The following is a 26,645-nucleotide window of genomic DNA, read 5'->3' as shown; positions in this document are numbered from 1 at the left end:
TTAGAGGTTTGAACCAATTGGAAGGACAGAGCATATACACATTCACAGATAAATATAATGAAAAGTCAGTATATACATGTCAAATAGTAATAAATAGTATAGGAATCATAGAGGGCATGGAGAAATCCTTGTGAGTTCCAGTAGTCACTATAGCTTTATAGAGATTTAGGTTCACACTGGAGATTGTAGGATGTGTAGGCATTACATAAGTAGAGATGAGGATAGAATGTTCTAAGCAGGGGTATGGCACATGCTAAAGTTGAACTGATGACAATGTGAAAAGTCTGTTTGGGAAATGGATGTGACTGGAGTGAAAGCTCTTTGTGCAAAGGTAGGAATGACACGGAAAAGACAGTTGATGAGCACTGAAAACCAGAGTTAGGCATTTAGACCTCATCCTATTCAAGAAATATTTGAATAGTATTTTAGGGAAGTTAACCTGGGAACTACATGCTCCCAGGAAATGTGGTGAAGGTGGGGGAAAGGAAAAGGGAAGCAAAAATAAGTGGAACGAGGTCTACAACGTGCACCGAACATTTCTGGGAGACCATTATATAAACTACAACCTGGACATCTGTGTTCACTTACTTTGGGAGTAAGAGGGAGCTAAGGACTAAATGGTATAAAATGGAGGACAGAGTGTAAAACACTTTAGGCAAAGAAAGTTTTTAATTAATGGAGCAATTTAGGGCCCTGATTACCAAGGTCAAATTATTTTTCAAAAAAGGGACAATCTCTGCATGGTTGAAGTTCAAAAAGAAGGAGGCAATGGTAGAATGACTGAAGAGAAGATGGATTTAAAAGAACGGGTTTCTAAAAAGCTTAGAATAGGAAGCCCAGATAGAACACCTGGTCTTTGATAACATTTAGATACTTTTATTTTTGAACCTGGAAGGAAAGAACTAAAATGGATATAGATCATTCTATCATAATTTCCCCAAAGAACCACTATAAAGAGACAGAAAGGACTAACACATCTATGGAATAAATTGCAGAAAAGTCAAATGATTCTGACACACCAAATGCTGCTATTCGGCTATCTGGAAAGGTTGAGAAAAAGATTTTCATGTGATCCTGGGGCTAAGTGGTTGTACTTGTTAATGTTGAACTTAAATATCTGGTATTTTAGGGCCAAGAAATAAGCTCTAGTGTGCCCTCCAGCACATATAGCTCTGTAACAATATCTTCAGAGGGACAAGGGACTTGAGACATCTGTTTTATTCAATAAAGTTGTATTTTACTCAATAAAGACATATATTTTACTCAACAAAATAATATGTTGATGTCATATTAACCTTATGTTGTTAGGTCAGTTAACTCTATACTTAAATATACAATTTTATAATTTATTAGGTTATATTATAAATCAGTGAATATTTACTTAATATTTTACAATGATCAAACTATTGGGCTGGCATTTAAAGGCAACATAGACCTATCATATTTGGTGATTATCCTCAGGAAGAGTACTATGTAGTTGAAAAGACTACATATACACACACTCACACACATACTCACATACATAAATAGGTATAATAAAAGCCAGTGTAAAATATAAAAGGGTTAGTAAAGCTAACAGGATTATAGGAACTCAGAGGGACAGTAACTGATCATTGGGGGGGCAAAGCCTTATAGAAAAAAACCTGTGGCTGTCCTGTACAGTGAAAACCAAGTGGTGATGTCTATTATACAGTTTAATTTAAACATGTGTTCCTTTTTAAAACCACGCAAAATAATCCCAGGTATGTTTACTACAATTTTTAGTGCATGTTATATTCATGGGTTCTGTTTTATTCATAACTAAGTTATCATTAGAGACTCTCTTAGCCTTTAAAGTAGACATACAATTTTTTCTTCTAAAAGTAATGCATGATTATGGTAGCGATTCTGGAAAATATAAAGTGTATATATATGATATACTGAAATATAGATAAAACATGATCCCTCCAGAGGTAAACACTATTAGCATATTGGCATATGTTTTTCCACGGAAGGTTTGAATATTTTAATATATCTGAGTCTGTCTTGCACTTCTTGACTAGATTCTTCCATTACAATGTTTACTCACTGAGTATAGTAATTGGAAATTTATTGTTATATCTCCCTATTGAGCAAATCACCATTGTACTCACATGTGTGACAATAGAAATCATAGCCTGCTTTTCACAGTAGACCAGTAAGTACCTCCCTTTTAAATTTAAATTTTATGTAAATAAGAGTTTTTGTCACTCACAACCTGTTTTCAAACCTAAATCTGAAGAATACTTCTTACAGGTTTATTATTGTAGTTAAAAGTCCTCATAAAGGATGAATTCCCCCTTTTTATTATAAGTGATGCTTAAAGATGAAGTTATTTTTCTTGGTTATAGGTAAATGATCTAAGTTTCCCCCTCACCACTCCTCCCGAAGCCACGTATGAGATGTTCTTTTACAGAAATTTTTAGGTTTCTAAGACACTTATCCATTCTGCAATCATTATGAGCTCTGCTGTGGGCTGAAATTCTGAGAAACTATTGGCAGCTGATTTCTATGGAGGGAAGTTCTTAGCCACGTTAAGAACAGAATGATCTGCTCTGGGAAAAGTATCTTTGACTTCTGTTCCTAAATTATTGCTTCTCTGAAAGGTGATGGGAAATGCTAGAGAGCGTTAAGCAGGATTTTGAACATGAAGAGTTGGATTTCCCAATAACTGAATATTTGCTGTGTTGTCTGTGTGTCAGCTGTTTTGTCTTTTTTTACGTTTAAGAGAAAGCAACTAAAAATTAGTGGAATACCACAGGAAACTTTGCTCAATGGCTTAGGCTTATCAGAGCTTCCTAGATCTATTAATGGAAGTAGCTCAAATCCACACAAAGTAGCATGCATGATGATTAGGGGCATAGCTATTTAGTCTTTTAAATTTACTTTAAAAAATGTACTTATAAGCAGCATTTTTATTGAAAAAGTAATATATGAACATAGAAAAAAACTTCAAAAATTTCCATCGACCTTCTTCCTAGACGTTATCATTTTTGTAACTGTCTAGTAATATTTTTTTGTAATTAAAAGCACATTTAATCTATTTTCCCTAAAAATATAGCATTCACACTATTCTGAAACACACTTACCTTTTTTTATTAGTTTCAGTTGTACAAAACAATGTAATAGTTAGACATTTACACCCCTCACAAAGTGATAACTCCAATCCCCCAATCTACTACCCCTCTGACATCGTATTAGCTGTTACAATTCCGTTGACTCTATTCGCTGTGCTGTACTCCACATCCTGTGACTATATATATATTAAATTATAGTTGACATTCAGTATTATTCAGCTTCAGCTTCAGGTGTACACTGCAGTGGTCAGGCATCTACACAGTCCATGAAGAACACACTTGTTTTTTATTTTATATCTTTCATTTAAAAAATTATCTTAATAAGTATTTCTTAGAAATTATACTATTTCAGTGTGTGCCTATGTGTATGTGTTGTATTCACTATTATATATGGTTTCTTTAAATAGAAATACTACAATTTATTTATTCCCCTACAGATGAAAACCCAAGTTGTTTCTGGTATTTTGGTATTTCAAAAAATATTCTAATGAATATTATAGTACATCTTATCTTTGCAGGTATGTGAAATGATGGTTGTTGGATAATTCTTGTAGATACTACACAGAAAGAGGACAAAGACACAAATTTGTGACTCTTTGGTTTGATTCCAAGTCTTGGAGGTTTATCCCCAGACCGTAGAAACTGAATTAAGCAAAACTAGTAAAATCACTTGAATGATCAGAAAATTTTGCTTGAAATGAAAGAGTTTGTCAGCGGCTTGGGTTGTAGGGTAAAAGCTTTGGTGAGAGGTGGTGGTGGGGGACTTGGATGTAGTTCCAGCACTTAAGCGCCTTGGGAGCTATCCAGAGTACTGAAGAGCTGCCTCGGAAAGCACCCTTTCCATTGGATCATTGGACTGTTTCACCCCCGCTCCACCCTCAACAAACCCCAGCAGTGATTCCTCCAACCACTTGGTATTCGGATCCCAAGAAAAGCTAAAAAATTAGCAGTAAAGCTAAAAAAATTAGCGAACTTGGCTGGTTCCTGATAATGGTCTCAGTTTATATAGCTGTCCACAAATATAACAATAATATATCAAATACATTTCTGTTTTATCAGAATAAACTTTATATACCTGACAGTTTAAAGGTACATCAGAAGTTAATACCAGACTATCTTGGAACTTTCTATGGCTGATTTTTGTTCTCCGTTTTAATATAAAGAAATAATTTCCTAATATGACTGAAGAACATATATTCATGTAAATCATAATCGTTTGCAAATTACTTCTGAAGAAAAGCTTTTTTTCTTTTCTTCCTGCTGAGGGCATGACAATGTATTCTGTTCTATTTACTTAGTTTTGACCACTTAATACATTAAATATTCATGTGGGAATATCAGAATTTCTTGAGCTTTCCAATTGGCAAAATGTCAGAGAAGATACTTTTCTGTTTTTTTTTTTTTGTTGTTGTTGTTGGTTTACATATTTTTGGAAATCCTCTCACTAAAGCACTCAGATTATAGGGGGTAGGTCAAGGGGAGGGTCTGAAAAAGTTTTCTCATGTAGACTACACACACACACCCACACCCACACACACACACACACACACACGAAACATCTGACAATAAAGTTCACGAACTTGTTCCAACATGTTGCTAAACTTTTTGATATCAGAAGGATTATTCATTATGAATTTGCATCAACTGGACAAACAGTTAACCAAGTTTACTATTTGGAAGTGCTTAAAAGGCTGTGTGAAAAAGTTAGATGACATGAACTTTTCACCAACAATTCGTGGCTCTTGCATCACGACAATGCACCAGCTCACATGGCACAGTCTGTGAGGGAGTTTTTAGCTAGTAAACAAATAACTGTATTGGAACACCCTCCTTACTCACCTGATCTGGTCCCCAATGACTTCTTTCTTTACCCAAAGATAAAGGCAATATTGAAAGGAAGACATTTTGATGACATTCAGGACATCAACGGTAATACGACGGCAGCTCTGATGGCCATTCCAGAAGAGTTCCAATATTGCTTTGAAGGGTGGACTAGGTGCTGGCGTCAGTGCATAGCTTCCCAAGGGGAGTACTTCAAAGGTGACTGTAGTGATATTCCCCAATGAGATAGTAGCATTTTTCTAGGATGAGTTCGCAAACTTAATTTTCTTACCTTGTATATATATTTGTCACTGAGGAGCAATCAATTTCTCAGTAACAAGTATGAGAAAACAGCCAAAATTGGCTTAAACAAAAGGGAGTTATTTGTTAATATGCCCAAACAGTCTTATAATGCAGCTTGATTAAGGGGTCTCAGATACCCACTATCACTTAGGTTCTCTTTTATTTTTGACTTTACTTCAGCTGTGTTGATTTCCATCTTAAATATGTGGTTCTGGGATGGTAGTATGGGTACTGCAGGAACTTCAGTTCTCCATCCTTTCAGATTCAAATTCAATCAATCCCTTTTCTCTGTTAGTCTAGCAAAAGTCTAAGATAAACTCTGTTCTGATTAGCTTTGCTTTTAGTCACATTACCTATCCTCAAACAAACACAGTAGCCAGAGGTATGGAACTTACTGAGAGGCTTAGATACAGGTTATTCTTCCATGCTGGTGTTGGTGAAAAGGTGGATGAGTCCACTTATTGAAAATTCAGGGAATTCTTATCGAAAGAAGATGGAATGGTCAATAACAAAACCAAAGATAAAATAAAAACAAAAGTCAAATATATACTATATAATTAATAGGTGGGAAATATACTGAGAAGGAAAACTAAGGAATAATAATTATTTAATAATAATACAATTTTTAAAATTAACACTTTTTTTATGAGCATTATACCAATTGACCCTAATAAGAACCTTATGTGATAGATAATATTTTTATACTTTTAATAATTATACATAATTATAAAAAAAGGAAGAAATTATATCTTGTACCGAATGACCTCTCCCATTTATAAAATTAAAGGATTCATTTAAGTGGGTAAAAACTGTTCATAGAATGTTGTTAAGCTTTAGACTGGGGATTGACATTATAATTCACAAAAATAGATATGAATACCTTACTTCTCCCAAACCTATCATACAACTCTTTCAGAGTGCACAGCACACAAACAGTAATACTTCTTTTTTTGGCCTAGAGTATCCCTGTTCTCTTCTATAAATGGGGTGGTTTGATAGTACATAAGTAAAATTGGCACATTATACCATCCACCTAAATCCATCTATGACTATGCTTGACCATTAACGATCAAAGCAACAACCTTTGTAGAATTCATTTTCAGGATGTGTAACATTTTACTTGTATTGTCTCCAAAGGCATTCTTTCCTTCAAATTGCTCCCTTGGAACAGAGCAACAGTCAGATTCCTGCATTTGGCTCTTTGGATGGCTGATTCAGTGTTACTTTATACTACTTGTCTGTTGTCCACTTTCTTTTATTTGTTCCTAATATCTAGTTCTCATTCTGTTCTTAATACAACTCTGCTAACAATTCTCTTCTTCTTACCTTAGTTTCATGACACAACTAACAGATACTTAGATATGATGCCTCAGAAAAAATTTTATCCTGGCTTCGTATCACACTGGTAATATTTTTGAGGTTGCTGGTTATCCAAAGTTTTCTTAATTTATCTTTTCAATTTTATTTATGGTATAATAATGCTTACATCTATTTAGCATCTATACTTGCTGACTTTATTTTCTGTGACAGCTTTTAAGTAAAATGACAATTACATCAATGAGATACGCAAACACTGATTTGTTTACTTAAGTGGACAAAAAAATAAAGATTAGTGGTTGATAATTAGAATTTTCATCTCTTTCCTTTGATTTATATTCTTAAACCACAAAACATATCTGAAAGACAGCTACCATATGCATACATTACGGTTTTGAGGTATGTGTTCTATACATGTTCACATACACACAAGGGAGATCCTAAGTGGCAATTACAATATATATTTTTTTCTCTCTAGCTTAAAAATAAATAAAAAGATTATGTGAATTTCTCAGTAATTAACATTGAAGCAATACCGAAATTATACGAATGGATAAAATCATCAAATTGTAGTATATAATAAGGCTGGAAGAGAAGAAAGCTCATGAATACTACAGAGGAGTAATTGGAGACTTAGGAAGAGCTTATATAATACATCCCATTGTCCTTTAATTGTTTCAAAGGTGTTAATCTTTTGTCCCCCCCCACCTCTCCCCTGCTACATTGCAATTTCTTTGAATATTCGGACCACAGAATTTGTCCTTTGAAATCCTAGGTTCTTTCAACGTGGAGATCAAATTTAATGAATTTTGAATACTGAGATTAGGAATACAACCAATCAAATTGAAAGAATATAAAGTATATCTGGCCACTATTCGAAACCAAATGATAGTCTCATCCATAGGCACTTAAAATATTTATGTGACTGTGATAGGACAATGATGAATAACATCCCTCCTTATCTGAATTACTAAGGGGAATCTTGTATTTTGTACTGAATCTTCAGAGAAAAGGATTGGGCTAGAGAGGCAGCAGAAGAGACTGGTAGCTGCACCAGCCGTGGTGCCAGACTCCTTGGGTTAGAGTCTGAAACAGTCACTTATTAGCTGGGGGAACTTGGGCAATTTACTCCACCTCTTTATACCTTTAAACTAGGGATTATACAGGAATTTACCTTATAGTGTTGAGAATTAAATGGGTTAATACAGACAAGTTTACAGAATCAGGCCTGAAACATACTAAATATTAAATAAGAGTAAGCAATGGTCATAGGTAGTGAGAAGAAGGAAGGCAACGAAGTTAACAATCTACAAAGAGAGAGAAAAATGAGGCCCAAGGAGTGGGAATGAGGAACACTGAGGACAAGAAGGGGATTTGGTCGAACGTTTTGGGGAATGATGAAATCTGACGAATGTGGGATTCTCCAGAGCAGGAAAAGAGATAAAGGGGAGATAAGACGTATGAAGTGTTGCCAGGATTGATCATGAATGATACTCACTTTAATATACTAAGAGCCACAGATGAGGAATGGGGCTGCTTTTTCGATTTATTGCAGGGGAGGAACAAGATTTGTGTAAATTGGATACTATCTTAGGATTCAACCACGTAAATCCTCACTTTTACAGGTTTTATTCATGTTTTCCTTGATTCTCTGTCTTTTCTGCCTAATCTTTCTGGTTACTGAGTTCAAGCCATATCCCTTGGCAGATATGAGTGAGGACAAAAATGCAGAGTTTATACTCCAAGGCTTAGAGCAGACAGAGGGTAAGAAGCATATCAATCCCCTGATGAGCTCGTAGGTGCTTGTACAAAGGGAATTTATAGGCAGCTTTTACCATAATCACTTTCATTAGAAACAAAGAGTTCATGCCCATCTGAATCTGAGGATGCCTCCAGCTCCTTTTTAAATTGTGTAGGTCTGATACTCATTACCATAGTTAGTAAAGAAAATCAATTTTCAAAAGCAGTATAGCTCTCATACAATGCTATGAAAATGTGTGTTTTAATGGCTTTGGAGAAAGTAAAATAATAACGTATGGAGGTCTGACAATTAAGATTGCGAACTCATCCTAGAATAAGTGCTACATACCTCATTGCTGAATATCACTATGGTCACCTTCAAAGTACTCCCCTTGGGAAGATATGCACTGATGCTAGTGCCTAGTCTACCCTTCAAAGCAATATTGAAACTCTTTTTCTGGAATGGCCACCAGAGCTGTCGTTGTGTTACCCTTGATGTCCTGAATGTCATCAAAATGTCTTCCTTTCAATATAGCCTTTATCTACAGGTAAAGAAAGAAGTCACTGGGGGGCAGATCAGGTGAGTAGGGAGGGTGTTCCAATACAATTATTTGTTTACTGGCTAAAAACACCCTCACAGACCGTGCCATGTGAGCTGGTGCATTGTCGTGATGTAAGAGCCATAAATTGTTGGTGAAAAGTTCATGGCATCTAACTTTTTCACACAGCCTTTTCAGCATTTCCAAATAGTAAACTTGGTTAACTGTCCAGTTGGTACAAATTCATAATGAATAATCCCTCTGATAGCATAAAAGGTTAGCAACATATTGTAACAAGTTCACAAACTTAATTGTCCCGCCATGTATACATTAAAGTTAAAAATCCACATATACTTTGACTCATTGATCTGATATCTGGAGGTGAATTATAAAAAAAAAAATAAAAGCACACTATGTAAGAATATTAATATACATACACATAAATAAATTAGAACTATGTTCATTGATTTGATGGGATATCCATGATATATCATTAAGTTGAAAAAATAATAACAGGCATGTGTATGATCCCATTAGGGGGGGAATGACAAATGAAGCCTGTATCAGTGTAGAAGAATGTGAGATGTGTTATGTTAAGAGGAAATATAAAAGAAGAAAATGCAATCCATAGGATTATTATTACTATATTTGAAAATTAATATACATTTGAAGAAACAATCAACAAAATGAAAAGGCAACCCACAAAACAGGAGAAAAATAATTGGAAATCATATATATGATAAGGGGTTAATATCCAAAATCATATATAAAAAACTCCTATAAATTAATAACAAAAAAACCCCCAAATAATCCAATTTAAAAATGGGCAGGGACCTGAATACATATTTTTTGAAAAGATATTCAAATGGCCAACAGGTACATGAAAAGTTGTTTAACATCTAATAATTGTCACCCCAATAAACTTTAATTTAAAAAAAAGTTGTTTAACATTATTAATCATTAGGAAAATGCAAATCAAAACCACAGTGAAATACCACCTCTCACCTGTTAGAATGGCTATCATCAAAAAGACAAGAGACAACAAAATCTGGTGAGGATGTGGAGAAAAGGGAAAACTTGTACGCTGTCAGTGGGATTGTAAACAGGTATAACCATTACGGAAAACAATATGGAAGTTTGTACAAATATAAAAATAGAACTACCATATGATTTAACAATTCCACTTCTGGGCATATATTCAAAGGGAATGAAATCACTGTGTCAGAAAGATATTTGCACCCTTTGTTCAATGCACCATTATTTACAATAGCCGACACATGGAAGCAACCTAAGTGTCCATTAACAGATGAATGAATAAAGAAGATGTAATTCACACACACACACACACACACACACACACACACACACACACACACGAATAGTATTAAGCCATAAAAATGAAGGATCTCTCGCAATCCTGTCATTTGTAACAACATGAATGGACCTTGAAGGTATTATGGAAAGTGAAATAAGTCAGAGAAAGACAAATACTGTATGATCTCACCTATATATAGAATTTAAAAAACAAACAAACGAAAAAACCAAAACTCATAAATAAGAGATGAGATTTGTGGTTACCAGAGGTAATGTGGTGGGAGGGTGGAAGATGGGGTAATTGGATGAAGGTGGTCAAGAGGTATAAATTTCCAATTATAAGGTAAATAAATACTGGGATTGTAATGTATAACATGATGACTATAGTTAACATTGCTGTATGGCATATTTGAAAGTTGCTAAGAGAGTAGATCATGAACGTTCTGATCACAAGGAAAAAAATTAAGTATATGAGGTGATGGATGTTACTAAAGTTACTGTGTTAATCATTTTACAATATATGCATGTCAAGTCATTATGCTGTACACCTCAACCTTATACATATGTCAATTATATCTCAATAAAACTGAAAAAAAGAATGACAATAAAAATTAACTTTCAAACCTTAAAATGTAAATTAGTACAAGGTGAAAGTTAATAAAGAATAGTAAAAATAATAGGAGCTAAAAGAAAAAAGGGGGTGCTCTTAATAATTATAGAAGGCTATTGCAAATTGGGAATATCCCAGGCAAAGAAGGAATAGTCACCCTACTTATAATTCACTCACAGTTGCATAAATATTAAAAGCCTACACAATTATCAGGACCACTGAATTTTAGTTTCTCTGAACATTTCAGAGTATCAGACATTTTAAGAATGGGTAAGGAGCTTAGATATCATCCAGTTGAGTTATCTAAATTTATAGAAGAGAAATCTGAGGATCACAAAAGAAAAATGACTTGTCCCTGGTCATACAAGTCTTTGGCAATAAAGTTACTTATACAGCCCAGTGGCTTGACTCCCAGTGTAGTATTCTTTCTACTACAAGTCTATAAATAGTATAGATACTATAAAAGTACTAGCATCTTCCTACCCAAGGTCAGGATTTCTTTCTTTTAGGTAAGTGGCATTTCCACATCAGGGATCAGGTGTAATGTTTTTATTGGAAAGTTATGAAGATCAACCCAGACCAGTGTTTGACTGAATACCTTAGCATGAAAGTAGGACTTGTGAGTTTTTCTCATAGGTCATTCCGTTTCATGAAGCTTACATTGGGCCATTTGCACATGAAGATGAGCCAATGGTTCGACAATCCAATCTACATAGTGCCAGTAGCAGATTCACATGGCTCCTACAGAGACAGGTAATATATGTCTCTACTCTAAAAGTATCACAAGAATATACAAGCCTCTGTCATGGAGACCTGGAGGTCTTCTGAAGACATGACTGTACCTCACGCGAGATCAGTGAAGAGAAAGCATCCAGTGAGAAGCTTGTGGCTTAAGATGCCCAGAGTGTGAATAATTCATTCAGGGTCCTGAATGGTCAGAGTGAAGAATCAAATATCTTGGCGGTCTAGAGTGCTGCAATTTTAAGTGGGTTAACTGATGAAGGCCTCTTGAGAAGGTGACATTGTGACAGGATAGAATAGAGGATGCAAACTATAGGAGAGGATGGGGGATGCAAGAGATTTCCCGGGGGTGAGAATGTGGTTTCTAGAACTACATTCTGGCTGAGTTTGAATCTGTGTCCATTGCTTATTGATTGCATAATTTTGAAAAATTTACTTAACCTTTGATGCCCAGTTGTCCTAATCCATCAAGTGGGAGAAATTAATTAGTGTGACCTTTAAGAATTGTTGCATAAATGAAAGAATCCTAGCAGCATGCTTGGAACTGTGCCAAAAATGTAGTAAACAAAGAATAGATATTAGCTGTTGTTATTATTTCCTTCAATTCTGGTCTCAGCACAAGCAGCGTGCCAGGTACCGGAACTGTAAAGGCTAGCACTGGGGCTGCTTTCTCAGTCTAATAACCTTCAACTTCATCAGTAGTTTTAGAATAGGAAGACACTGCATAAAAACCATCAAAGCCTGTTTTCCCTTCCTCCTAAACTTCTGATGGGCTCCTAAAGTGAGAGAGACAGAAGTTTTTTCTTTGTATTTGTCACCTACCAGATAAGAGACCCCCAAATGAAAGAGTATTTATGCCAAGGATATTCTTGTTGCAAAACTTCTCTTAGAGATGAAAAACTCCTTGATGTCTGAATCCAGATATCTTGGTATTTATACAGTATCCAGAATAATTCCTTGCTCAAAGTCACAGATTAATATATATACACATATATAATAATGTATATTCTATATAAATGTGTAAGTGTCATGATTAAATCATTGAAAAGTTATAAAGATGGGAAGAAATCTGGCAATGAAAGAATACAACTATACAGGGAGTAAAGCTTGATTTGGTTAATTTAAAAAATGCAGTGAGATGAACGGAAATTATCAGCAACAGAAAGTGGAACCATCTGGAAAAAAGAAACTGAGAGACATTTTCCTATAACAAGAAGGACACCTGGAGTGAGAAGGGAATGAAGCAGAAACAAAGTAGAAAGAGTCAAAGAAGATAAGAGGATGTAAACTAGGTGTGAGGGGCAGTCACAGAGTTTTAGAGGAAGATAAAAACAGTAGTTTAAAGTAACAGGGGTTTTGGCAACCAGAAAACAGATGATAATGGCTGTGACAAGCATGAAGTCCTGTGAATGTCTCAGAAAACAGACACTAACAGGCGTGACAAGCACGAAGCTGCTGTGAATGTCTGTTCACAGACTATCTGTGACTGACTGATGCAACTATTTCACTAGTAAAACTATTTGAGAGAATATTGAGGATGTTGTACACATAGGACTTTTTATGGTTTATCGTGATTATTTAGTTTTTGTTATAACATGTAAAACTATTCTAAACAATGGCAAATAATCTTACTTCAAAATTGTGTGTAAATTTTTTCATTCTCTATAAAAAGCACATCAGATTGGAAGTGTGCAAAAGGGATGTTTCTCAGCATTCAGTTTTATATCCCTGAAGCTAATTCTACTTCCATGCCAACTACATGTTGGAAATTTTCTGTTGATTATTACACACATTTCAAAAAGCCAAGTCATTGAGTCAGAGGATAGTTTATGGCCCATTAACAATACATTCGCTGCTCAGAACTGTAAACATGGCCTTATGGATCTTAATGTAATTGTTTAGGATGAGTGTGTTGGCAAGAACTGTTGGAGTCTGTTGACACAGTCTGGAAAGCAACGTGTTTTAAGCAAATCTGCAAAATGTTACCAACTCATTAAGCTAAGAGCTTTATGGCTCAGTGTTCTAAAGCAATTCTGTGAGACACTTCCGAACAAGGCTGTGTATATCCATTTCTGGTTCTGCCATGATGAATGTATATATAAAAGGGGCTGACTACATTTCCTCATTGCATTATGCTGATGACGTTTCATCACTATTGTTGCTTTTTTTCCCCCTTAAACATTATTCTTTTATTCTTCTATATAACTAAAAGAACGCAGAGAAGTATTTATACGTATTCTATGAAATAGATTTTTCTATATCTAAATATACTATAGGGAATGCAAGAGTGCTTCCAAAGCCATGTTCCATAGATGCCGCAGTATTAATGCAAGTACACCCCACTCCTCTGCATATTCTTTTAAAATTTAGTCTACCAGAGACACTTGGAATTGAAAGAGAGTTTAGACATCACACAGCACAACCTTGTACTCACTGAAAGAACACTTTTGAGAGCATCTCGGGTGGACAGACTAAGATTCAGTACATTTCAAGTGAGTCAGTCTTGTTTCAGTTAAAGTGTGTTCTCTCTTCTTATACCAAGACGGTGGTGGTGGAAGGAGAACTGACTGTGTGGTAAACACACAATGCAATACATAGATGGTGTATTATAGAATTGTACACTCAAAACCTATATAATTTTACTAACCAATGTCACTCCAATAAATTTAATTAAAAAAAAGATTTGTTTTTTGTTTTTTTTTTCAGTTGCAAAGAGAAGAAACACAACTCAAACAAGGATGGGATTGGTTCTCAAGGCTGAAAAATTCAGCAGTGTTTCTCATTCATAGCACGGGAGGTTTGAAGATCTTAAATTATGTCACCATCTCTCTTTATCTCTTAATCCTGCTTTTTTTCCCAGATAAATTTCCTCCCGATGGCTTTCTCTTTGTGGTAACGCTCAGGACTTCAATGTTACATTTTAACACCTCCTATGGCTAGAAGAAAGAGAAATTCTGTTTCTAACAGTTCAAGTCAAAATGCTAGATTTGAGTTAGTAGAAAGAATGCTATCACAGACCCACCTTTAAACTGAACACAGGGCCCAGAGAAGAAAGAAGACATGGAACGCTCAAGTCAGGTCATGTACTCACAGAGAAGCCATGACCACACCAGGGTGATTGGTTAATTGAACTGATCTGACCAGGACTGTTTTCCATTGTTGCCCTTCTTTTATCCTCAACAACACAGTCAATTCTTTCTCTTCTACTGATGCTGATACAGACTTTATTGCCATTAAGGCTTGGTTAGAGACACCTGGTTAGAGACACCTCAGTGCCTCTAATCTTTTCTTCTTTAAACTGTTTTTGATTTTGCTTAGAGTGATCGGCTTTAAGTCCGTGTTTTATTCCCTACTGACCCACACCAACCCATCCATCCATCCACCCATCCATCCATCCATCCCTTTAAGATCTATCCATTCTTTTTCCTTCTCAAATTCTACCATCTTTAATTTGAGATGAATATTTCTCTATTCTATTATCACACAATTTTCTCTACCTTCATTATATATTTTTTCTTTATATTAGGTCTTAAATGCCTATGTCCTCCACTAGATAATGAGTAGAGAGAGGGCACAAACCACATCTTATTCATCTTTGTATCCACAAAAGTTCTGACAATGAGGTCTTGCTCAAAGTAAGTTTTCCATAATGCTGCCAAATCTAATTAATGAAATGCCAAACTGTCCAAAAAATAATACGTGTTTTAAGAATGCAACCTGAGTATAAGTACTCAATGAAAGGCATATGTATTGCTATGCGAGATTTGGTAACCCTATTAAGCAGGAGGCAAAAGTAGGTTTCAGTGTCTGGTCAATATCAGGAGACAGTTTTCCATGGGTCTCTATAGATTTTCTATACTGACTGCTTTTGTTTTTATCTATATTTGCAAAGATGTTTCTATTGAAAACATATAGCTGTGGGAAACAGAGACAATTCTCTCTCTGGAGCAAAATGAATGTTTGCTTATAGTCTGTTAAAAAAGATTCAAGTTTCCTACCTTGTTTGCCGAAAATAAGACCTAGCCAGACAATCATCTCTAATGCGTCTTTTGGAGCAAAAATTAATATACTATCTGGTCTTATATTATGCTATATAAGACTGGATCTTATATTACAGTAAAGTAAGTCTAGGTCTTATATCAATTTTTGCTCCAAAAGACTCATTAGAGCTGATTGTCCAGCTAGGTTTTATTTTGGGGGAAACACGGTAAGTTTCTATTTACTTATGGGACTTCAGTTTTTACAATGGTATACCACTGATAGAATTCTAGTCATTGTCTTGAATGATCTCATTGGATATTTTAAATATTTAGGATGATAAAGTCAACATTTTGCTTATAAAATACATAACATACAGCAAGAAGCAGCAGCAAATTCACAAACTATAGTTACAGTTACCTATCACCTATTATGTATCAAGTGCATTAAATGATTAATTCATTACATTCTATGTTACTTATATCAGTGAATAATATCACCACCTACCCAGTTGTATAAGCAAAAAGCCTATGTCTCTTCCTTGAGTCGTCACTTTTTCTTTCCTCTATACTAATTAGATTTGTATTTCTAGAGATCTCTTATCTCTAGAGTCTTTCTGCTTCTTTCCATATTTACTACTTTTACCATAATCTCTGAAATGAATGCAACAATCTCCTAAATCTTCTCCCTCCTTCCCATCTTATGATCCCCACCATCAATTTTGTATACTGAACCAGACTAAAAATTCCAAAATGGAAATGTGACCAAATTTCTTAAAAATCCTACCAATTCCCATTATCCTTTGGATATAACCCGAGTTCTTAAACTACAGCTGCATTTAAAAGAGACTCTAAAGGACAGTGAATTAAACAAGACAGAAGTGGATTTTTTTCTCTCAGGTACCATTTTGGGAATAGACCATCGAAGGTTGGTGTGGTGATTCTGTCAAAGGTGGCGCATACCATGACTATGTTGCAAGAAGCGTGATGGCAGAAAGGGGGAAACGGATGGACATGCTTTTCCTCTATAAATGCATGACTAGAAATTTGTTCAGACTTTTGCTTACATTTTATTGGCCAGACATAGCCATATGTCCATATCTGGCTGCAAGGAGGCTGGTAAACATAATTTGTTTTTTGTGAGCCCTTATACACAACTGAGGATTTGAGCCCTTATACAGTGGTGGGGGAATGAATGGTGGGTGACCATCAGTTTCAAATCTGACTCCCTCCGTTGGACTATGAGCTTCTTGATGACTAGAACTGTGTCTCAGTCATAGTCAAATTCCAACATGTAATAAAATGTTTTCACATAATAGCTGAATAAAAATAATTAAATGAAAAATGAATGAATTTTATGTTCATGACAATACTATAAATGTGAGTAGTAATATCTGGATTTCACATATGAAGAAACTTGGGCTCAGGAGATTAGACTACTTGACCACGGAGATGACTAACTCAGGATTAAAACTTAGACCTGTCTGACTCTTTAATCCAGGATCTTTTTATTCCACTGCAATGGCATTCCTTTGAGTCTTACAAAGTTTCTAGAACATTTAAAAATACTCATGATATATAGCAGTTGCACAATTCCAGATAAACTAATTTTCTTGGTCTGCCCCCCACCCCATGAAAATACAGAGTGGAAAAACTTTTAAGAGACCTTCTACTCCTAGCTTTCTCTGATGATAGGAAAGATAATTATGTGGAAATTTAGTTAAGAAAACAGTAACAATCTTTTATTACTGCACTCTTCCCAAGGGGCTGGACACATCTGTTTCTCTGTGCTTTTTAACTGGTTTTATTTTTTTAATTAACATTTAAGTATCTTTAATACTTAATCCTCTTAATAGTATTTGCAGAAGCATCAGGAGGAGAATGAATAAATATATAAAAATATCTTCTGGAATATTTTCAGGAGGACATTTTCAGGGATTGCTCTTAAATGGATGATGATAAGAAGGGCTCTTTAAATCTTTGCTGAGAGCTTATACTCTCAGAAGTTTCCTTGATATAGTTCTTACAAAGAAGCATATATACTAATTATAAAAATGACTGCACAATTTTAAAAATGAACACTTGGTAACATAAAAACTGGTCAAAAATGGTGGCAGTCTTAAGGACAGAACAAGGGAAATCCCGGATATTCATTACTTTTTTTAAAAACTATTTTACTTGATATATCACTGTCCATTTGTCTTCCCCATTATTTTTATAGGAACAGGAAATCAAGAATTGGAATTCCATCTACATCTAAATATTTGACATCTATATCTATATATCTATTCAAAATGAAGGTATAAAGCTTGGAGATAAGAGGATATATGAAATCTTATGCCTTGTAAAAGAAACTTCGAATTTATTTAGCTAAGTACATATTTATATTGGCCTTGAGGCTGTAGAGAAAACAGTCTTTTTCTTTTTATATATATTGCAATTGTGAAATTTTCCCCACGGCATATAATATATTGATTTTGGCTGCTTGCATATACCTAGTCTTGCCAATACAGTTATTTAAAATTAAATTGACTTTCTGTGAAGTGTTTAATTTGAATCCTTAAATTGTTCAGCAGACTCATAGTCCAACTGATTGCCTGTCTCCCAAAGGACACCTCCTGGCCACAGACCTCCAAAGTACTAATTGTTTTATTGCCCAAAGCTCTAAGGACCAGAAGGTGGTGAATTGACTTGATGCTTGACTCAGTTATTCATTTACAATACGTTTATATCACACATTGTATACAACAATCACAGATGCCCTGGTGTTCAATTCAGAATGTCTGTCTTAATTAATTAGTTCCAATATTTATTTTAACGTGAAATGACTTTCCCTTTCCCAAATATTTTGAAATCTGAAGAGTAGCGGTGATGGTGGTCAATAGTGATACGTGTTGAACATAAGCACTAGGAATAATACTGACAATTAAGTTTTTAAGTAGCATTGAGGAGACGCTTGCATGTCTTTCACTTTTGGATTGCCCTCTGTCCTAGACGTTGTGGACTGGGCAAGTATACAACATAATCCATAATCAGTTTTAAAAATTGACCAGGCATTCTGAGCTTTAAAACAGGATGCTGAGTTTTGCATCATTGAAAGTTTGTTTGAAAGCTTATTTATATATTTATTTGTTTATTAAAAGTGGATAAAATACAAGATATAGCTTCCACCACAAAATTTCTAATTAAAAGAGGTATCTCACAAAAATGAAAACACATGGGAAGCAGGGATTTTTCAATGATGACAATTAGAAATAAGATTTTCTTTCTCTCTTAAAGAAAAAGAAGGGTGAAACAGATATCTATTTTTATTTTTGCCATCTACTAATCTCAAAAGAAGCAGAAGCCACTGCAATGATTTATGAGATAAAGACGCATAAAGGCATGACAGGTTCATATGACTGGTTTATCATTGTAAGTACATAATCACCATATGGTTTACATTAATCTATATTTTTGCTTATCAATCACAAATGAAAAATTGGCTTTATTTATTTCTCCATATTGAGCATAAAATGAGATTACCAAATAAATTCCAAATACCTATCAAATCAGAGAATCTCCATCTGGCTCCAACCGTGACCTCATTACCTACTACTTATTTTCATGTGCTCTCTGATCTAACCAAATAGAACCACTCACTCATCCTAGGTACCCTTTTACATACGTGTTCACCTCCATGTCTCTGCTAATGTTCGTCTGTTGTTCTGGAAAACATTTTTTCTTAATTTCTAGAGCTAAAATTTTAACTATGTTTCAAGTCCCCATCAAATGCTTCTTCTCCACCTCTGTTTTGTGTTGGGGGATGGGGAATAGTACAAGTAAGATCAGAATACCATTCTTTCTGTTTTGCAGAGGGGCTTCAGAATAGAAGTAGAACAGTTATGAGGTTGTTGCAATAGTCTAAGGAAGAGACAATGATAATCCGGACCAGAGTAAAATCAGTGGAAAAGGACAGAAGTGGGTAGATTGTGTATATATTTTGGAAGTACAGTCAACTGGTCTTGAATTAGATTTGAACATGAATAAAAATGAAAAATTAACAACAATTTCTTTTTTTGGCTTGAGCCAAATGAGGAAGGCTAGGAAAAATGTACATTATCTGAGAAAACAATCATTTTCGGCCACATTAACTTTGAAATGTCTATTAGAGATCCAGACTGATAGGACAAGGAGATAACTGGATATGATTCTGGATCTCAGAGGAGAATGCCAAGGCTGGAATTATAAATATAGGAATTGATAACACATAATACCATTAAAAGTCATTAAAACAGAAACAATCATCTCAGGAAACATATAGAAAGAAGAGGAATGGACTCTGAAAGGACCAGTATGATAAAAAGAAAGAAGAGCTTGGTTTTGCGGAAGCAGGGGGGCGCTGTTAGCTAGTACTCACGCTTTTAGAGGCTAAGAAAACATGGAAAAGTATCCATTAATTTTGGCAACACAGAAATCATCTGGAGCTTTGAAAAAGGCATTGATCAGGGAATGTTCAGAGTAGAAGCAAGATCGTTACAGGTAGAATTAATTATGCATCAAAAGGTCAGGAAATGGAGGAAAAAATAAGAAGTTTAACTATAGATGAAAGCTGAAAAAGAGGCAGAAGTTAGTGGACAATGTGTGGTGCTGATGCAAATTTCTCCTTTTTCACGTGGAAGAACACTTACGTGAATGGGAATGATCCAGTAAGATGGGGCAGATGGTTGATACAAGAGGGAAGCAGTAGTCAAGGGAGCAGAATTTTCTAAAAGACTGTCAGGATTAGACCAGAGGACAAGGATGGAGGTGCTCGCCTTAGACAGGGTCCTCTCAGAGCACTCATAATTGATGGAAAGCGGCCTGGTCATGGGGAGGTGGTGAGATCATGCAGAGATGCTACTAAGGACCAGAGTTTGGGGCTGAAGTGTCACCTAGAATTTTATTTGAGAGATGCCATACAATTTGTTTAGCTGCTGCATCACCGTAAGAAAACAGTCTTACCCAAATGAATAAAATTAGAACACTGCTCTTTCTCTATTATTGGAAATAAGCCATTGGCTCTCCAGAGAAATGCATTGGATTTCTTCGATAGCCTAAGTCAGAACTCTTGAGCATTTCTTCATTTAAAAAGGCTTGGTTCTAAATTTGAATTTGAAACTGTAATTAAGATTTATTAGCTTTTTCCTTATGAGTCAATTATACCTTAATCCTCTATTGGTTTGTTCAAACCAAGAACAAAGCTTTGATTTTTGTAAAAAAGTGTTTTGTTGCTTCTTTCTCTTTCTGTCTCTATTTACCAAAGGGAGATAAGAAACAAACCTCTCTCCTGGTTCTTAGCTTGCTTAGGTTGGTAAAGGATGGAGCTTTCCGTGGGTGGCAGCGACAGCCCGTGAAACTTTCACGAGGTGAGTAGTAGTGGGGACTCAGGTAGTAGAGGTATTTGTCAAGGGATACCAAGGCCTACGAAAACACTCATCTTGGCGGTAGCTTATTCAAACTCCATTTTCACTGAACTAACACGCGTCGTTGGCCAGAGCCTAGATTAGGAGAAGCTTCTCCCCAGAGTCCCGTCATTTCTATAGATTCATGAGCTATCCATTACCTTTGTCTCTGTGCTCAGGGTCCTCTGTCTTGACAGATCTGATGCAATATTATACTAATAATTATAATATTAGATTAATTACGTTAACTATTTCCGCCTTCAATGTGTACTTAACAATTTTAGTTAAATCCTTTCTCTGCCATCATTTAAAGAATTTCCAAAAGAGAATTTACACTCCACATGTATTTTGACCATGGAAATATAACTTCTCATTTTTAAAGTTTCGCGCCCGCTTCCCATACACACAAACAGTACTTTCACAGCACTCTGGAACTGGAGAATGAGTCATTACAAAGTATTATGGGAAGACGAGTTTGGGGAGGAGGACCTATTTTCTGCTATGCTAAGCATTGATCCCCCAAGCCCCTTCTATCTTCTATCAAAAGACATGAACATTTGTTTGAAGTTTGAGAATTTGGGGCAGTGAATTTGATTATTCCTCAGTCATCAAAGAATGGCTATTTATCAAGGGCCATATTCATTCCAGCCATTTTTCTTCTTTCTTCCATTTCTCTTTCCTTCTGTCAAAGCCTTCTTTCTGATTTTGCTCATCTTCACCTTCACCTGTAACCTCATGTCTCTAACCTAATCTCATTTTGCCTGTCCCAGGGCAATTCACTCTTTAAAAAATGGAATAATATTTTAGTTAAAATTCACTCAAATTTTCAGCTGTCCTCGGTTTTCAGAAATTTATACATATGACAGGCTTTCCTAATTAAAAAAACAACAACAAGTAATAAAATTCTAGCAAATAAGTGTCCTATTTCTCTTTAAAATTTGGCAACTATGTTCTCCAAAGTTAATGTTCATATGTCTAGTGCAGTGGGTGTATGTAGTTAAGATAAACACCACCTGCAGAAATTTCTTCCTTAAAGGTTTTCCACATGCATCGACAGTAGGAGTGATCTTTGTCCCATTTAGTTTCAATATATTTATGTTGCTAATTACTCAACATTATGTCATCACAGAGTTCCTATTCCCTGTGAGAATTTGCTAAATTTACTCCACCTTTTCCATAACATTTATCTGATCATACTAGGGAATTTGTGATCAGGACTATTTAGGTTTTAACATTTGGAATTTCTGGTGCTTGAAATATGTCCATTAAAAGTTATAGTTACAGGTAAATAAATACCTCACTCAAGTAAAGCCTGAAGTATATAAAGCTATACGCTATTCTGACAATAGCCACTTATCAAGTCTCAATTACTTTTGTCTACAAATTGTATTTTAATTCACATCATGAAGGTTTTATTTAGAATTCTTTTAGTGATCACAGAATTCATTTAAAATGTTATTTGATTTCCACATTATTTTAATGGTTACATAACTGAGTAAAGATAGAAACATTTATATCAAACTTCTAATGTGGCAATCCAGTGATGTCTTTCACATAAACTTTCACTAGATTTATTGTCTATCTACATAGAGTGACATTTAAAAATGCACACCTATACTGTTCTTTAGTAATTTAACTTTGTTCTCAAGTTTCAGTTCAAACTTGATCCCACACTGCCCAATATACTTCTAGGAAGTTAGTACTTATCTACTGTATGCATGCTGATTGAGTTCCTTAAAAAAGATGCATATTAAAATTTGTATTAGGCCTCCTAAAATAAATCTACTGGAACACAGATTGTCCAATCTGGTTGTCTACCTTGATCAAAGTAACCAGGTAAATACTGAATCTCACTCCCTTTTCTTGTAAATGCAGCTTTTTAGGTATTCCTTACTAAATGATGAAGTAGAGACAATGTCTTAAAGCTAACAAAAACAAACACTTTCATTTGTGTGTTTCTTTAGAAATTCAATATGATTTAAAATTATAGGTACTGATAAAGAAAATAATGTGTGCCAGGCAACATGGCAATGCTTTATAGACCTTATCTTTTCTTAATCACAGGCTTTTGAGACAAATTCCTTAGGTTTAGATCCCAAGCCTCAACTCCACCACTTACTAGCTTTGTGACTTTTAGGCAATTTAAATAATCTCTCTGTAGCTCAGTTCGTTGATCTATAAAATTAACAGAGCAACAGAAAGACCTCAAAAGGCTTTTGTGAGAATTATACAAGATTTTTTATACAAGGTATTTATATACCAAGAGTTTGGCTAGCACTGTGTGTGACACATAATAGTACTCAATAAATGCTAGCTTTGGTTTACATTATTCCTGACAAGTACACTGAAAAATATGGGTTATTTTTCCAAATGTGCAGATCAAGTTTATATACCATACTTGGACTGAGCTAATCGACAAAGATGCAAAGACAGTTCTTTTATTTATAGGGATAACCTAGATTATGCTACATAACACAAAAGCTTAATATCTCAATGACATAAAACAACAGATATTTTTTGCTCATGGTGTCTATTTATGGTGGGTTGGCTAGAAGCTGTGTTCCCATGCATCACTGTCCTTGCTCCAGGACAGGCTGATAGAGTACTCAAATATTCACATGATAGAAAGAAAGGGAGTTCTGCAGGTTCTTGCACTGACATTAGATGTTCTGACCCAGAAGTGACACATATCACTTCTGCTCACAACTTTTTAGCCAAAACTAGTTATATGGCCACACCCAACTACAAAGAGCCAAGAAGTTCAATTCTATCGTGGGTACTAAGGACTGCCATGGAACCTCATTAATCATTCATTCACTTCAGTTATTTAGTTCCTGTAATATGCTAGTCCCTGTTTCTGAGCACTAGGGATACAGCAAGGGACAAGCAAGACATGGAATAAACTCCCACGAAGGTTACATTCTAGTGTGGTAGATGATAAAAAATGAAAGAATAAATAAATGGATAGGCACATTATTAAATAAGAAAAATCAAATATTAAGAACTATGGAAATAATTACAAAAGGGTAATCTCATAGGAAGTAATTTATTGGTTACTTTAGACTGATAAGCAGAGAAAGTGTCTCTGAGGAGGTAACATTTGAAACAAGACTTGACTAGCCATTAAGATCTGGTCACATGAAGATGGGGATGAGGGGCACTCAGAATAGGGGGTGTAGCAGTGCAGTGATTCCAAAGCAGAAATGCATTTGCTGTGTTTGAGCTGAAGGAAGGTTACTATGGAGGAAACATGATGGTTAAAAGGAAGAGTGTTACCAGACCAATGGTAGAGGTAAGCCAGGGAAAAGTTTTGCATTTTGTTCTGCTTGATAGGAAGCTGAAGGGTAGAACACTGGGATAGTATAAGCTTCTTTACAGTTTTAAAAGATTCTACTGTGTGTTTTGTAGAAATGGAGTGTGATGGGGCAAGAGAAGAAGCAGGGAGTGGACAGATTTCAAATGTTTTCAAGAACGTCTACAGATCTTGCCAATGAACTTAATGGGGATGTAGAAATAAAGACAAATCAAGAATGGTTTCTCAGGGTTTTTGTCTTAAACATCTATTTAGATGGTAAATTAGTACTAAAATGGGGGAAATTGGGAGGAGAAGCAAGTTTGTGAGGATGAATGGGGTCAGAATAAGGAGTTCTGTTGTGATGATGTCGATTTTCAGATGCTTAGTAGACATCCAAGTACAGACATAAAAATGGTAGTTAGATAAATGAGTTAGGAGATTGGCTAGGTTTAGAGATATAGATATGGAACAACTTGTTAACCAGGTGATATTTAAAACCATGGTACTGCATGAAACAACCTATTCCGAGTGTGTAGATAGGGAAGAAACAATTGTCCAGCAGTGAGTTCCAGATCATTCTAAAATTTAGAGTGATTTAAGGAGGAAGAACAAGCAAGAGACTGAGAGAAAGTGACCAGTGAGTAGGGAAATAATCCCTCATTGAAGCTAGATGGAAAAAGTGTTTCAAGAAGGAATCAGTTGTATTAAATGTTCTTGAGAGATCAAGTAAAATAAGAATAGAGAAGTGACCACTGGGTTTGGCAATATGAGGTCATTACTTACCTTATGAAAAGCAGTCTCTGTGGAATGGTATAAGGGCAAGCCTAACTAGAGTGAGTTGAGGAGAGACTGGGGAGTATAAAACTGGAGGCAGAACTTTCACTATGAAGAGGATAGACACAAGGTGTTAATTAGAGGATGTAAGGTCATTGAAAGTTGTTTTGTTTTTTAACTAATAGATAATAGATGTATTAATAATTCAGCAGAGGGGGAGAAGGGAAGGAGATTGAGAGAGAGGAGAAAAGAGAAGTCTGATGGTGCCGAGAAAGAATAAGTTCAGGAACAAAGATCTTGAAAAGAAGAGGGCGTCTGGAATCCAGAATATAAATGGATTACAGCAGGGACTGTTCATTCCTAACTATAGGAAGAAAGGGGAACTTTCTGTGCAAATGAAGGTTTATTGTTAGATTTGCGGAGGGAAGAGGAGAGACTACTGGTTGGATTGCTTCCTTGTAAACTTTTAAGTATGAGGTAAGATCATCAGCTGAATGGGAAGGAGGGGAGGGAATGTGGGTGGTTTCAGGAGAGAGTTTAAAGTGTGAGATAGTCAAATTGGAGAGTGGTAAAACAAAAATAAGAAGAAAATATGGAAACATTGCTAAGTTGTTTTGACTGATCAGTGTATATTTGTGCTCATGCATTCATTAATAGGGAGTTCGGTGAGCCAAACTGATTTTAAATTGTTCTCTAGCAAATTTCAGTTGTTTGGGTGCAGGTATGGAAGAAGAAGATATGTAAGTTAACCAGAGTTGGGACTTTGCCCAGAGAGATGGAAGAAGAGACAAGTAAAAAAAAATAATTGTTTGTAACAGAGTAATTATAATGATAGATAATGAGCTCTAAATTTGGTACACAGAGAAGTGAGGATATAACAGGTTAGAGGGTAGCGCTTAATGGTGAAAAAGTGGTATGGTGCTGGATTAAAAATCTTACACTTTAGGGGTAGACAGGCATATAAATAACTGACTATAAAACAATGTGATATATTCTATCTTTAGGCAAGTTTAGAGTCCTATGGGAATAATTAATTCTGCCTGGGGCCAGGGGTTGGGGAATATATCTAATACACACTCACTTCTCTCAAAGAATTACGCCAAATCGTTAGAGCGGAGGTGGCCCTTTTACTACCTTAGCTGTAAATAACCTTTACCATTTGGAGAGCCAGTCACAGAATATGTTGAGAACATGAGCGTATTTTTCTATAACCCTTCTTTACGCTAGACACAGAAATATCAGTTAGAAAGCTATTATTGTAATCTGGACACATGGAGATGCACTGAATCTTACCAGACTCTCGAGTGACAATTGAAATGAAGAAATAATGCTGTGTTAAACATTAGATCTAGGGGACAAAAAGAGAGAAACATTAATGATGTAGTTTGTAAGACTGGAAGAAATAGCAATACCGATGTTAAGAAAGAGAGCCTGTCTGGGAGAAAAATGGCTGGCACTAGCAATGAGAGATTTGAGGTGGTTATAAAGCATGTTTTGTAATCAGGTGGAAATATAGAGTTTGTGTGCCAGGACTAGAAATGAAGACCGGAGAGACCAGAAAGGAGTAATAGTTCACCACCACATTCATCAAAGTGTTTCTCAGCCCAAGAACCTGTAATAGGTACGTATGTTATATCGATTTTAATGTTCCTATAATCTGTTCTAATCCAGACATCAAATTTCTTCCCTCACTACT

The sequence above is a fragment of the Rhinolophus ferrumequinum genome, chromosome 7, assembly GCF_004115265.2.
Source record: "Rhinolophus ferrumequinum isolate MPI-CBG mRhiFer1 chromosome 7, mRhiFer1_v1.p, whole genome shotgun sequence".
Classification (NCBI taxonomy): Eukaryota; Metazoa; Chordata; class Mammalia; order Chiroptera; family Rhinolophidae; genus Rhinolophus; species Rhinolophus ferrumequinum.
The sequence above is the reverse complement of the archived record's forward strand: the minus strand, read 5'-3'. Positions refer to the sequence as shown.